This window comes from Anopheles maculipalpis, chromosome 2RL, assembly GCF_943734695.1.
Source record: "Anopheles maculipalpis chromosome 2RL, idAnoMacuDA_375_x, whole genome shotgun sequence".
Taxonomy (NCBI): Eukaryota; Metazoa; Arthropoda; class Insecta; order Diptera; family Culicidae; genus Anopheles; species Anopheles maculipalpis.
The window spans coordinates 90,361,691-90,375,359 of NC_064871.1; the positions used below are offsets into that span (position 1 = coordinate 90,361,691).

Consider the following 13,669-nt stretch of genomic DNA (forward strand, 5'->3'; position numbering starts at 1 on the left):
GCGCATAAAACATCACTATTAATAGCGCGACCGTTGAGAGTCCGTTGTTGTGAACCGCAACTACTCGCGTCACATTTTCGTGAACCCAAACCAAACTTTCTATCACCCGGCAGGGCTCCCCGTATATATGGAAGGGCGTTGGAAAGAGGTACGGCGGTATACGGGTATTGAGATTAGAACACGCGTGGTGCTGGTTGTGCGCGCTGGTAAAGTAATTGAAACATGTGCTCTGCTGCAAGCCAGAGAAGAACAAATCGTTTTGGTGGAGGAGGTCGCGTATCCGCAATGCCAAGATACGGATCCAGATACGATCGTAAACTGTCGGCTGCTCACTTGGAAGTGAGAACACATGTGTTGTTCGATTTATGCTGCATACCCGTCTACCCATAGCCTTCGACCTCCGACTGCTCCCTGGAATTGGGTCACATACACGACAGACTGTACACTTCCGTCCTCCGTACAATGGCCGGGCGTCTTGGGCGGTTGGTATAGGTAGTAAGGGGGCCCAGAAGCGGAGATTGATTTGGGACTTTCGATCGAAACTAATCAATTTCTGGCGTTGCGTCGGGCGTTGTGTTTTTGTTTATTATTTCACTTCCTTTCTCTTGTTCGGCCTTTTTTTCTCTTGGTCTCTCCTTTCGGTGCGTTCCGCACTGATGAAGTGAAAGTAAAAATCTTATATCCTCCCTTCTCCTCTATCACCTGTTCCTTGGGGAAGTTCATTGTTTTGGAGTGGTCACAAGCGAAGAAGTTGTCCTTTCTTGCTGCAACATTTTTCCTTCCCCAGGGAAAAGAAGCCTTCGTCCTGGAAGAAGAACGCCGTGGGCTCGACTTCTTGCTGATCATTTATTGACAGATACTCACTCATTCACACGCACCCCTCTCTCATTCCTCCAGTACATGGGATAGTTGGGGGGGGGGGGGGGGGGTGGTGGGTGAGATATAAATCGATTAGGCAACAACAAGCGCGACATCAGCGCCGTCGCACTTTTCCCAGCCCAGGTCACCCATTTGGTTTTTCACTCGGCGTTAGGGCGGAGTATTCACTTAATCTGGCCAGTTGGTTGTGGTGCAAGTAAAGGCTACGCTTATTTGTACCCCGCCTCATCGTTACCCCTGCTCCCCGAACGTGATGGCCAATTCCATGTGCCCAACCAACCGTTACTGATTGCACTTGCTTGCAGTGGTGGTTTGACTTTTGGGAATTGAAGGCAACAAGGGAAAGACTACCTGATGGGAAGGGTGCGTGAGCGGGGTTACTAGTTTTTCCGTTAGAGGTGAGGGTTAGCGGAGGCTTTTTTTTGTTGTTGTTGTTATTATGGAAGAGGATCCACACGAAATGGCTGGTAATCCATTGCTGCAAAGCGGCTGATAGTAAAACAGCCACCAGCACGTGTGTGAGTGTGAGGTAACAACAATAGAAATCATGACACTTCACCCGTCGCCGAGCCGCGACAACCCCCTGGACCCACCTGGGGCGGAGGAGCCTCCCGTACACAACAAAACAGCCAAAAGCAATCAGCACCACCGAAATACTCCCATCATTTTCCATCCAATGTCTTTATACGGCACGAGTTCCGATGTGTTGCAGGGCGAACACGAAATGTTCGACGCATGTTTTTTTATGAGTTTTCCACCTTCATCACCTCATTCGATTAAGCTGTGCGCTAAGGTACGCTTTGTGTCCGCTGCAATAAAATAGCCCCGAAATTACTGTCAAACAAAGTAGAACATTTTCCCCGTTCGGGCTGACCATTTAATACCCAAATGTGGCGTTACAACTTCTCGGCTAAGTGCTTTGTTATTGGAGCGAATAATTTCTGGATCTCTGCAGTATTTTGATCCAGAATTAGTATCCAATGTTTTTGACCTGCCTAAAGCACTGGAAAATTAGGGTCATCGTTCAGGTACTTTCAGGATTTCTCAATGTTTCTTGACGAAACAAGCTGTCTAAAATAATTCTCTATTGTATGATGAACCAGAATAAGTCTCCAATTTTGTTGAAACTTAACCACGATGACCACGTTCTAGTATACTGAGGAATTCTAATATTTTTGAGAAACAAATTCCTCTCCAAAGGCTTTAATGTCTCAAACCTTCGTTCCATGACATTGGACATCTTATATCGACATTCCGACGCCTTCCGATCGATCTGTTGGCGTCTGGGTATAAGTGTGTGTGTGTGTGCTGGAAAAGGTGTGGCCCACCGTACCTCCGTAACACATTCCAATCCCGGGTGGCCACAATTGCCTTTCACTCGACTTTATGTATTTTTTTTTTTGTTTGCCTATCTCCACCAGATCGAGAGTGATCTATGCGATGATTGTTATGATTGTTGCGCAGTAAATCGATCGACACAATGGTGATGATGTTGATTTGGTGTCACTGATCGAGACAAGGAGAGCGTTTCATTCTCTCTTTTATTTGCAAACCCACTTCTACTAAAGAGATTTTCTATAAAAATAATATAAAAATGCTCTTCAATGAAACTATTTGTATTATCAATTTATGATCGATACGTGACGCCGAATGCGTGTAATCTCAATCACCATTGCGCCGATAATTATGGAACGCCTTTCCATCGCTTTTGTGGGCTTATGCAAGCTCAAGCTTCTCCCTTTCCTTGTGCATCAACCCCCACCCCCCTTGATAAACCCTTGCCACCAGTATAGGGACAATCTTATCATGCGTCCCGCAGGCACTTGTTGAGTTAATCGGAAGCGGAATGATTATAAAATACATTACGCACACCGATACGGATAGACCTTTCGCGAAAGGCAGGGGTTTTTAGGAGTGTGGTGTACAGTTCCAAATACCCCATCGAACTATAAAGCCCGGATTAGGAAAATAGGATGGTTTTGTTTTGAGGGTAGCGGTAGCCGAAACGCGCACGAAAACAAGCAGAGTCCCTACATGGGATGGACGTGTAGGTGTATCCACATCCGGGGAAGCATAACAGGGTTGATAAGAGCTGCTCCAGAGATTCCCTCCGTGCTAGAAAAAATCGTCGCTCTTTGATTGAAATGCGTCATCGATTGTGGGACTTTACGGGGTACACCGGGGAAAACCCCTCTTCGAACATTAAAAACACAAAGCCAAACTTTAGTGCTGGGGTGTTGCTGCAACTTCCCTGGTGGTATCTCCAGACGCAAGAGATGGATGACACTGTTTATCTGGTGCGAATTTAGGGAGCATAATTAACCGAACCATGACCTAGATTTATGGTGCACATCATTTATTAAATCCGCACACAAATGTCTGTTTATAGCAAAAACTATTGAAAGAAGCAGACGACATAACAGCACGAGAACACGAGAGTTGGGAGAGTGTGTTTACCGAATGAAACCCACTTGTGGAACCCACCGCTGATAAGAATTGTTTCCCGACTAAATGGACATTGCTCGTCATTGTGCCGGAGTCCTCCCTTGTTCATCCGTGTCACAATGGTGCACTGGGAGGGTGCGAGAGAATTCCCCCGAACTGTATCACCACAGACTGATGCGTTGATGCGAGCATGTGATCGCGCCGTTTCGATCGTGGGTACTAACAGTGTTGTTGTTTACTACGCGCATTGCTTCAAGCTGCTGCTGGTGTCTGTCGTCTGGGATGGTTCTGGGAATCCCTTTCGCGGTGAGAAGAAGGAACGTAAGGTAATCGTGACGCAAGATCACGCGTGAACATGGTCGGTGAATTCTTGAGAAAAGCTTCCGACCGGATGCAACTTACCCTCTCCAAACACTCCACCAGGGTAGAAGGTTCGTAGAGGTGTAGACTTCGGCTGTTGACCAACAACAAGCTCTGCAGAAGCAGGGGTTTTTTATGTAAGCGGTTTGATAACGACGATCGAGTGAGATATTGTTGCATTCGCCATTTAATACCCCCGGGTGACCACCTGGGCTCCGATAATGAAGGGCGGACAATTAGGTCCCGCTCGCTCTCACTCACGTTGAAATGGAGAATGCAAGTGAAAGAGGCCCGTACCAACCAAGCTGCGGGTTCAGCAAAGGGCTAGTGCTGTGGCCACGTGTTGCTAATCAAGCTGCTCGAGAGGGCTTTGGGAAATTGCTCCATAGTGCCTGCTGACTCCCGGATCGTAACTGCATCACACGAACGCTTGGCTTGAACCGATACAAATACGAACGCTTTACGCCTATTGAGACGAAACATTAGACGTGCATCAGATGGATGGACCAGTGACTGTATCGCCGCAAGAGCCATTGGTGGAGAGGTCTGCTTTTTTTTCGCTTTTCGAAATCAACTGTTTTATGAGGGCCAATTTGGTGTGTGCGGCCAGCCGGTGTTTTCGAGATAAGCCAACCGCCACCAATACCACATCAACCTCGAATCGTACCGGACTTACTGCACTGTACTGTTCTGTACCTGGGTGGCGCTCTGGATTTTCCCTGCCCATGCCTGCTCCCTTTTCGACAATCTCGGTTCCCGGGTACAGCCGGTTTTGCGGGTGCTTATCGCAGGTGGGTATTACGAGATTTTCGGGTCTGGGATTCGTGCTGGCGCTGTAATCAATTATTCGCTAATCGAGTGCTTCGTGTTGGAGTATAGTGTAACAGCGCAATACACAGCCGCCCTGCTCGCTTGGCTCGCCGACCAAGAGCTGCGATCGGTGAGATTGTTCTGGAACGCGGCGGCGAGGACATACACCGGGTGGTGAGCACAGCGAGGCGAAAAAAAAGGGAAAGTGCCAAAAAAGAGGCTCGTGAATGATGGCGACCTTGACGTTCGAGAGATTGGAAACGAGTTCCTTGCTCGGGGAGGTATTTCTACGTCTTGCGTAGGTTTTGTGGGCGATAATCGTCCGATCAGCCGGTTGGGCGTGTCGCCTAATACGCGACCCTTGTGTCGCTGCCGGGAAATCCATCTGCACTTGTTTTGTGCTTGTTTATATCCCTGCAAGCCGAAAGCAAACGTAATCAGATCTACATCTCTCATCCAGAGCGGTAGCATCTGGCACGACATTTATCAGCGGATGTTGGGAAGTTGGGTGAGATTTAGTCAGTAGTCCGTGGGCGGTACGGTGCGAGATTTGCTGCTTGAAGGTCTTTGTAAATTTGACGTTTGAGACCTTCAACCCCCCCCCCCCCCTCCGTTTAAAATGAGTCTGCTCGCACACAGCTCAGCTCGGTACTTACGGATTGAGATAACACCTCTCGGACGCTGAGCAAGTGCCGGTTGTCAGGGGGAGGCTAGTACCCGCATTGGGCGGAAGTTAATCACTTTGCGAAACGCGCCAAATGGTCAGAAAACCAATTTAGGTTCAATTTTTACAACCGAACACTCTCCATCTCTTTCTCAGGGAGCCATGAAACGGCTGGAAAAGTAATGGAGTACATCCTCCATGAAGCTAGCGCACCTGATAAGCGCTGTAAACGATTAAGCATTACTTCCTGTTTGAAGGTTAGGCTGCTGCTGTAGGGTTTTGCATTAAAAGTTCTGGAGAACGTACCCCCCAGACCAGAGCAACAATGTTGACTTCGTAATTTTTCAAGATGCAAAAGAGGCTGTGTAGCTTTGAGATGCATTCCGGTGACTCACAGGCACAATTCTTCTTTACATTCGCGTGTAGTTCGTGTCTAACTAATAGACCATGACCATGGGAGACGGCAAACAATGTTGGCACGTTAAGCCGAGAAGTCAAGTCAAGTGTCTGATTCGCGTCGAGTGTAGCGTTTTGATTGCGGAAGCCAACAATCGAGTTGACTCCCCGCGCACTACGCTCTGGTGGTGAAGGATGAGGAGAGGGTGTTGAGATAAGTGGAGGCGGGGCAAGCCCACGGACCGAGTTCTGATTGAGAGAGACGAGTGAAAGAAAGCACCGTTAGAAATGGTCTAGCATTAGTAGATAAATAAACGTGAAGATAGATGCGATGATGGGCACATTCTTGTTGGTCCACCGGTCAGCAGCAGCAGCAGCAGTACCGGGGAAGTAATAGCGCAGGCCCGTCGGTGAATCGTTTCTTTTTCTTCCGTCGCGTCACGCTCGAATGGGCGGAGGAGCATATACACACATACGATAAAACCACAGACCCTACACCAACACATGCTGGTCTATTAGACGATCGCATCATCGCGACTTGGACCACATGCCAAGATCCAGTCTTCCAGCGCTAACCTGGACCCTATGCGCTGCATAGAGGGAAGCACTGGTCAAAGAATGAGGGTGTCAAAAGACGAAGGCAGAAAAAGCAATCGGAAGCAAGAAAGAGAGAGTGAAAGATAAGAAGTCCGCGGGAGGCCGGCATGTGAGCGCGTATGCGCGTGTGTGTGTGTGACTGTGCGCGCACATGTGGGCTGGATATCGTGATGATCGCGTGCGACTATGCTGCCATGGCAACGGGTGAGTGCATCATCATACACAGACAGCAGGCCCCCGAACAAACGATCGCGATCGCGAGCATACTCCCCTTGTTCGTGAAGTCTCCTCCGGGGCACCGGCAAAAAGGAAATGCTTCTCCTCCGCCCACCCGAACCCCCTTCGTGCTCCTTCGCTTCCCCTTTGGAGTGAAAATTTGCTGCTGCTCCATAGCACGAGCGAGAGAGAGAGAGAGAGATACCGAAAGGTTTCGGCGAGCGACGATCAAAGCGGAAGTTAAACATGAACGACCGATCGCATGGTAGAGTGGAAGTTGGATAAGCAGAGGCAAACATGGAGTAACAAAGCTATCGAGCGTGCTCTACATGAAGTGTGGTGCCTGGTACGAGAACGAGCGAGGGAACAGATTGTAAATTACTTTATGAATGCAAGGCGTATCCCCTCGCAAGATCTCGCTTTCCCCTGGGCCGAGTGTCCCAAGTGTCTTGCTGTGGAAGCGTTTTGGAAGGAAGTAGTCTTAAAGGGAAACATGTCGAAAGGGAGAGGAGGGGGGGGGGCTTGTAGTGTGGAGCAGTAATGAGAGGATGAGAATCCTTCAGTACGCGAGAGTGCTGCTGCTGGGGGCGGCCAGTTCGGACGAAACGAAGGGAAATTGTATGTTTGCGCACGTGTAGCGCACACTGCACATGCTTTTACTGCAATCCAAGTGTGTTGCCGAGCCGCGGACCGTGCTGGGTGCCGTGATTTACAATCCGTCATCAATATTTATTGCACCCTCTTACCTGGTGGTGGCTTCTGGGAGTTGAACGGCGAAGGCAATCGACGGTGACGAGCGAAGGTGGACTCTTTCGCACAGGTGCATTCCCGGATGTGTGCGGGATGGTGCAGAATGAAATGCAGAGGAAACTACAAGCATATCCACCGAGGCAAAGCAGAGTCTAGATGTCTGGTTGCATCAATTTGCATTTATTGTTAGAAGAAAACTGAAGAAGAATTATGTTTGATCGAATATTTGTTTCGAGCAAAGATACAAGAATTCAACCAAAGAGCCTCAAGGTATGCTCCAAATGAATTATCTTCTGCTTGCAGTTTTGCTGAAGCTACCATCCTCAATTTCTGCTCCGAGAAGAATTATATCTCTGATTCGTTTATTAAGCGTATCGAATGTCGTAGAATAAGACCAATATCCGAACGTCAATGACAAATGGCCATTGGCGGCCTACAAGTGGTTCTGGATCCGGTATCCAGTAGTATATCAGGATCTTGATCGTATCGCACCCGATGCTCCCGTATCTCTCGATGCACCGTCACCGTACCATCTTAAGCAGCGAGATTGCGATCGCAACCAAACCCGATCATCATCGCATGGTGGTTTTCTGCTCGGTCTCTCCGCCTTACTTGCTCGCTTGAAACGAAACCGGATTCTCCCGGCGAGGGGTCGCGCATCTTTCGTTTTTTTTTTTTTAGTTTGCCCGAACACGTGTTCCGATGACGCTTACGCGTATCACGCGAGACGGCATTGACGTGTTGTAATGGCGGTATGGGGATGTACGAGTGTGTGTGTGTGGGTGTGTGTGTGTGACGCCCGCAAAAAAAAACCGGTGTCGATCGTCATGGACTTACCGGCCGGCTTATTGGCGTAAAACGGGTCCTGCACCGGTTGTGGACGATGAGTGTCCGCGCATCGTACCGAAGACACACACAACGACCTTTAGTATTAGCTCATAATTTATATATTTCTTCCTTCGCCGTACCCCCGTACTGAGCCAGTGTTGAGTGGGGTGAGAAAGCAAGCCAAAAGCTAAAAAAAGAAGCCAAACGATATGTAAAGCGTCTGGAAGATTAAATTTACCTTGCGCGAGTTGCGAGATTTACCATTTTTGCTCATTCTCGCTAGGCGCAACCAAACGTTCTGGACGCGCGAGAAATGTGTGCTGTCATTGTCTGGTTAGATTTCGGAGCTGAAATGGCACAAAAACGGGGCCTCAAAAACTACACACCATCAGGACAAAGTTTGGAAGGCAGGCAAAGGTCCAGTTGCACCATTCCAGAACTCGTCGTCGGCTTGCGAACGTCGTTGTTGCTTACTAATCGGTTTTCATTTGAATATATGGTGAGAAGAACCTTGTGCCGCGATCTGTGTCTTCGGTGCAGACAGACACGCTTTCTGTGTTCGAGATGGGTCTCGATCTTTGTTGGAAGATAGTGCTTCTGCGGTCTAAGCTGCTCGACAGCTTAAAAATCTAAATCAGATGCGATAAGATACACAGATGGACTTTCCAAACGTATTCCTGGTCAGTGTTGGCAAACAAGGAAAGAGAAATGGGAGCTCTATTTGTGATAATTATATCAAGCACGATAATTTTACAATATTATCCTCCGTAAAATCTAGACTCTAGAGAAAATAACGTAAAACTTAAAAATGAACACTCCTTTGAAAAGCCTCTCTGAATGCTTCCGGAACGATCGCCATTTCTTATTTTGATTAAAATTTTCTACTCCAGTTAATGAAACCCATCATCAGCTTGATCATCACCTGATAATCTCAATATTAATGCTTTTCATCTTTTACATTTATTTTAACTATTTTCCTGGTGTCATTTACCGTCAACCATAATTTATTCTCGTTTATGTTTTTCCTTCCGTGTTCTCTCTCTCTCTCTCTCTCTCTCTCTCTCTCTCTCTCGCTCTCTCATTTTATTTATTCATCTAAAATGCATGATTAGTTATAAAAAGATGTGTATTTTTCTTCTCTACTGTTGTTTTTGGTGAGTTATCACCGTGCATGAAAGTTTTTTAACGGATTTTTCCCGTTTTGTCATTCCCACTTTTCCCTTCACCCCTTGTTACGTGGTGTATCATGGATGTGAATGTATGTATGTGCCGTTTTTCCTTTATTATACATCATCATCATCATCATCTAATCGACTTGTGCTACGTTTTGTTGTATTTTTTGATCGGCATTTCTTTTCTTCTCCATCTTGTTGCTGCTGCCTGCTTTTCTGGGCTTTCTCATTTCTTCCTCATCAGCAGGAACCGTGTAGCCTTCGCTGATGGTGATACAATTTTTCCGAACCCCATGTTCGGCTGTTTTTTTTTTTTTAATGTTGTCCGCTCTTTCACATTAACAATTTTTCGCTTTCAATTGAATGTACACATTTCTAAAAATATCACCCGGGCATCGTTGTTTCGACGGTAGATCTCGATACGATCGCGTTTTACTTGCTCGTTTCTTTTATTTTGGGGCGTACAATTGATGCAGATTTGGGAGGGAAGAGGATTGCGTTGGGGTGTGGTGTGCTGTAAACAAAATGGGTGGTTTGTGTCAGAGCCACCCGCACCATTTCTATTGTGATGGGAAAGGTGAGATGAATTGTTTAATGAAATATGGAAGTCAATCGTCCGATGGAGGCGCATGATCAAGTTTTTTTTTTACTCCACCACATTTAGTTTTTTTTAAGTTGAGGTTATGTAAAAAAAAAACTCTTAAAACTAACTTATTTTTGCGTTAGTTTTAGTTCAGAGAAACTAATTCCCTTCTTCGTAAAAATCATCCATCTCTTACTTTGGCGAAACATGCTTGCTTCCACAGGCTTCTCCGCATCCAATTGGAGGCCCGTTACCAATTGTGCTAAATTCGGAACTAGTTCAGCCAAATCGTACCGATTCGTTGCGAGTTGCGAATTTGGTAAAAATCGATTTCTTGTGATCACCCTTTTACACTTACCTTTCGTCGTCTACTGCCGGTCCAGGCTAGTTTTGTGGAATTTAATTTTTCGCTAACCACTAGTGACGTTACCTACGTCAGCACCGTTGCCGTTGCCGAAAGTGCATACCCTTCTTCTTTTTGATGTTTGTTTGAAAATTTGTCCACAAAAGAGAAAAAAAACTTTCGCCAAAAGAAGGTGCGAATCCGATCGGGAGCCCACACCACCAGCGATAGGCAACGGTGTGAATCAGGTGAATGCACTTTCGGTTTGAGCTTTTTTTTTGTTGTTGTTGCAACCCGCAATGCAACGCAGTGGGGGGCATTATTTTCGGCAATACGCATTTTTTCTTTTCGGGAGGTTGGTTATGAGGTAGAGGGGGAGGGGGTGAGTTTTTCACGCGGGTAACCGATACGCATTCATTCGCTGTGCTGTAGGTTACCTGCACCGGAGTTTTCTAGGCCATGGAAGGGGGGTATTACCACCCCTTCGCCCATCATTAGTTTCTTGGCAAAAAAATGTGCAAACACACAAACACACGCACACAAATATACATCATCATTGCAATTGCCAAGCTCGAAATGGTTTGAAATTTTAAATAAATCGATTCCGTCCCCGAAAACCCGCATTTTCTCGGTGGGTTTTTTCAGCTATTTCGCAAGCTTTCGCATCAATTGCTACTGTCTTTCTCCCTGTGTGTATGTGTTTTGTTAGCAATTTTTCTTTTTTTTTCTACCGATGGAGCATATTCATTAGCTACATGTTTGTATTTTATTGCAGTAAAGAAAACCCAAAAATAAAATTCCACATAGAAGAAGAGGACGCTTCGTTCGTGGTGAACAACGAGTAAAATATTTTTCATTAATATCTGTTTCTCTTATCACCGTACTGTTTGTTTGTTAGTGTGTTGCATTTCGGTTTCGAATGATTATCTCACTTCACCTCAATTTTTGTTACTGCCTCAAAGTGCAGGTTAGCTGTGCCACGGTACGGCAGAGTTAATGAGGAAAAGCCCCCGGCGAGGAAACATGCAAATAATTAATTTTAATTCTTTTAACTTTGTCTGGAACGACGATGATGCCTGATGATGATGATGGTGGTTGACATTTATAGCGTTCCGCGACTTTTTTTTCCCTCCTCCCACCATCGGACGGAATGGTATCACCAGATCTGTGTGGTTTGTTGTTAAATTATGTCACCGCACATTCCACATCCGACGCAGCAGCGTACGAGAAGGAGACGATATGTGCAGCGCATACATCGTATCTCATCATTGTCGCATAAAAGGTAGACAGGATGATGGCGAAGCATGAAGAAGAAGTGGAAGAAACGTAGGGTAAAACAAGACACCACGCTGCGTGTGACGATCCTCTAAAAAACGATCCTCTTGGACGAGACGACTAATGGGTAGATAAGACAAGGCGACCGAGTTTCAGGCCGGCGCACGTGATCTTGTCTTCTCGTTCCCGGGAGGATGTCTTCAAGAAGAATTCTTCTGCACACTTCCTGTCAATCTGCTAGCTGGCCGACCAACAGCAAGGTACAAGCTGCAGCAAGCAAAAGCTAGTTTGCATGAAAGTTGCTCGTGTCTCATGCAGTTTTTTCAGTGATTGTTTTGCATTTGTGATTAAAATCTGGTGGACAAACAACATGCAAAATTCTCAAGAAGTCTAAAAAAAAACAAGTAGACGAAAAACCCACCAAATAGTTTGTCTCCAATGAGACGATTTCTATTAAATTATTTTTCCTTATTATTTCATTTTGTAACTTGAGAACCTATTGCTTCGTGATCTTACCGACGCGTTACTCGAGTTGGGATTTACCAGCGATTGAACGTGCTTCAGAACATGCTCGCCCCACACTGTTTATAAACGTTTCCGCTCGATGAGCACACGATGTACGATCCGCAATGGTGATCTTCCCCAAGCATATAGACATGCAAAAACTTATGCTTTAAATAGGGGCGAAAAAAATAAATCACCCTTTCAACGGCTGATTGTGTCGATCCCGCGAACCTGATTGCTTAAGCTGAATGTTGCATTTTGCGGTAAGTAACGATATCGATGGCGGGCTGATTACGAAGCAATATTATGGCGAGATGTTTCCGTTTTCTTGATTGTTTGTTTTTGTGTAATTGAAGCCAGAATTGCAATCCGGAGATGAATAATGCAACGGGTTATACGCTTTATTGGACTCTCTGGCTCTGAACCTTCCCATTAAAGTTGAAGTGATGGGAATGATTTTACAAATTTATGACCACTAGCCGGTGAGCTTCGGAATATTGAGCATGTTGCTTATTATGATGCACAGAGTGAGGGAATGGAAAACCTCCCATCAACAGCAGAACAATACGTTCTTCTTTATGTAATTTTATGGGCAACTTCTGTTTATGACTTTAGGGCTCACGTGCGCAATAAAATGAAGTACAGTTTTGGACACGAGCAAAAGCTCGCATGCTTTCACCCGGACTCCTCTTCACACTTGACATTTGCCTTGAGCTTGCGTCACAGTTCCCGGCATTTGACCACCCCGTGCATAGTGTACCCGGTGATGGGGGGCCCGCCAAAGAGTTCCTACCGGCGTCCTTTCTCTATCGATGCCGGTGATTAACGATCGACCGATCAACCGGTGATCAATCATGCGCGTCGTCACCGGCAAACGCTGATTTGCCGTTTTGTTTTCTCTATCCCTTTGGAGTTCTCCGCCATGGACGACCCGGGTACGAGAAAGATTGAAAGTTTCCACCGTACCTCGACAGGTCGACTCATCTTCAAATAGTTGTTATTTTTTTGTGAGTGCAAGTAAAATGTCAGACTTGATTTCTGTACTTGATTCGCGCAACCCTCTCGTGTAGTGTGTGTGAAGTTTAATGGAGAAGAATTTGGGGAATCCCTTTGGCTGTGAATTAAACTTAATCCCCGCCTCGCTTGCTCCCAGGAGAAAGGAAATTCGTACACACGTAAGAGTCTATGTGCCCGGCCTGGTGCCGCAACAGGTGAATGAAAATCGTTGACCTTTCACTTGTACACAAAAGCCGTCAGGGGTTTTCGGGGTGAATCTTCCATTTTTTTTGTGTGTGTCTTTTTAAGCTTTGAGAAGAAGCTCAAGAGAATAGTGTGAGCAAGCGAGATGTTGAGATGAGAGATCAAGGCGGTCGGGAAACATGCGCATGAGAGTTGATGTTGATGAATGTATAAATATTAATATAAGACATAAATTAGATATTTGACTTCGGGCTCAATGGGGTGGCGTTTTCGTTTCTGTGTATGTAAGAGAATAATGTGTGTTTACTGAGTATAATGTATGAACCAAAAGTGAAGTGTTGTGAATGTGTATTTTTTATGTTAGTACGTTTTTTTTCTTCACTTGCCTTTTATTTTATCCACTGCCACTGTGAAGATGCACGGAGCGACAGAGGAGCACTTTAGCATGGGAACTTTGGAAAACGTTTTTGTGGATTTTCATCTTTGACACCCGCGACGGCACGACAGAGGATTAAAGTTGGGAAAAAGTGGTACTGAATTCGCATCGCAAGGCGGACTAGCAGCAGCTCTAAGACCTAGACCCATAAGCTTAAACGTATTCCGCTATCGGGAGGTACGATCTCGGCGCATGAGCAGCAGAATCATCC

General features: G+C 46.1%; 2 protein-coding genes across 4 annotated transcripts in view; one reads left to right on the forward strand and one right to left on the reverse strand.

Moving 5' to 3' along the window:
- Positions 1 to 13,669, reverse strand: part of LOC126568633 (coiled-coil-helix-coiled-coil-helix domain-containing protein 7) — a 492,112-nt gene that overhangs the window by 121,975 nt on the left and 356,468 nt on the right. The gene's annotated exons all lie outside the window — the stretch shown is intronic.
- The window catches only part of LOC126568053 (cyclic AMP response element-binding protein A), a 394,830-nt gene that overhangs the window by 369 nt on the left and 380,792 nt on the right, over positions 1 to 13,669 (forward strand). The gene's annotated exons all lie outside the window — the stretch shown is intronic.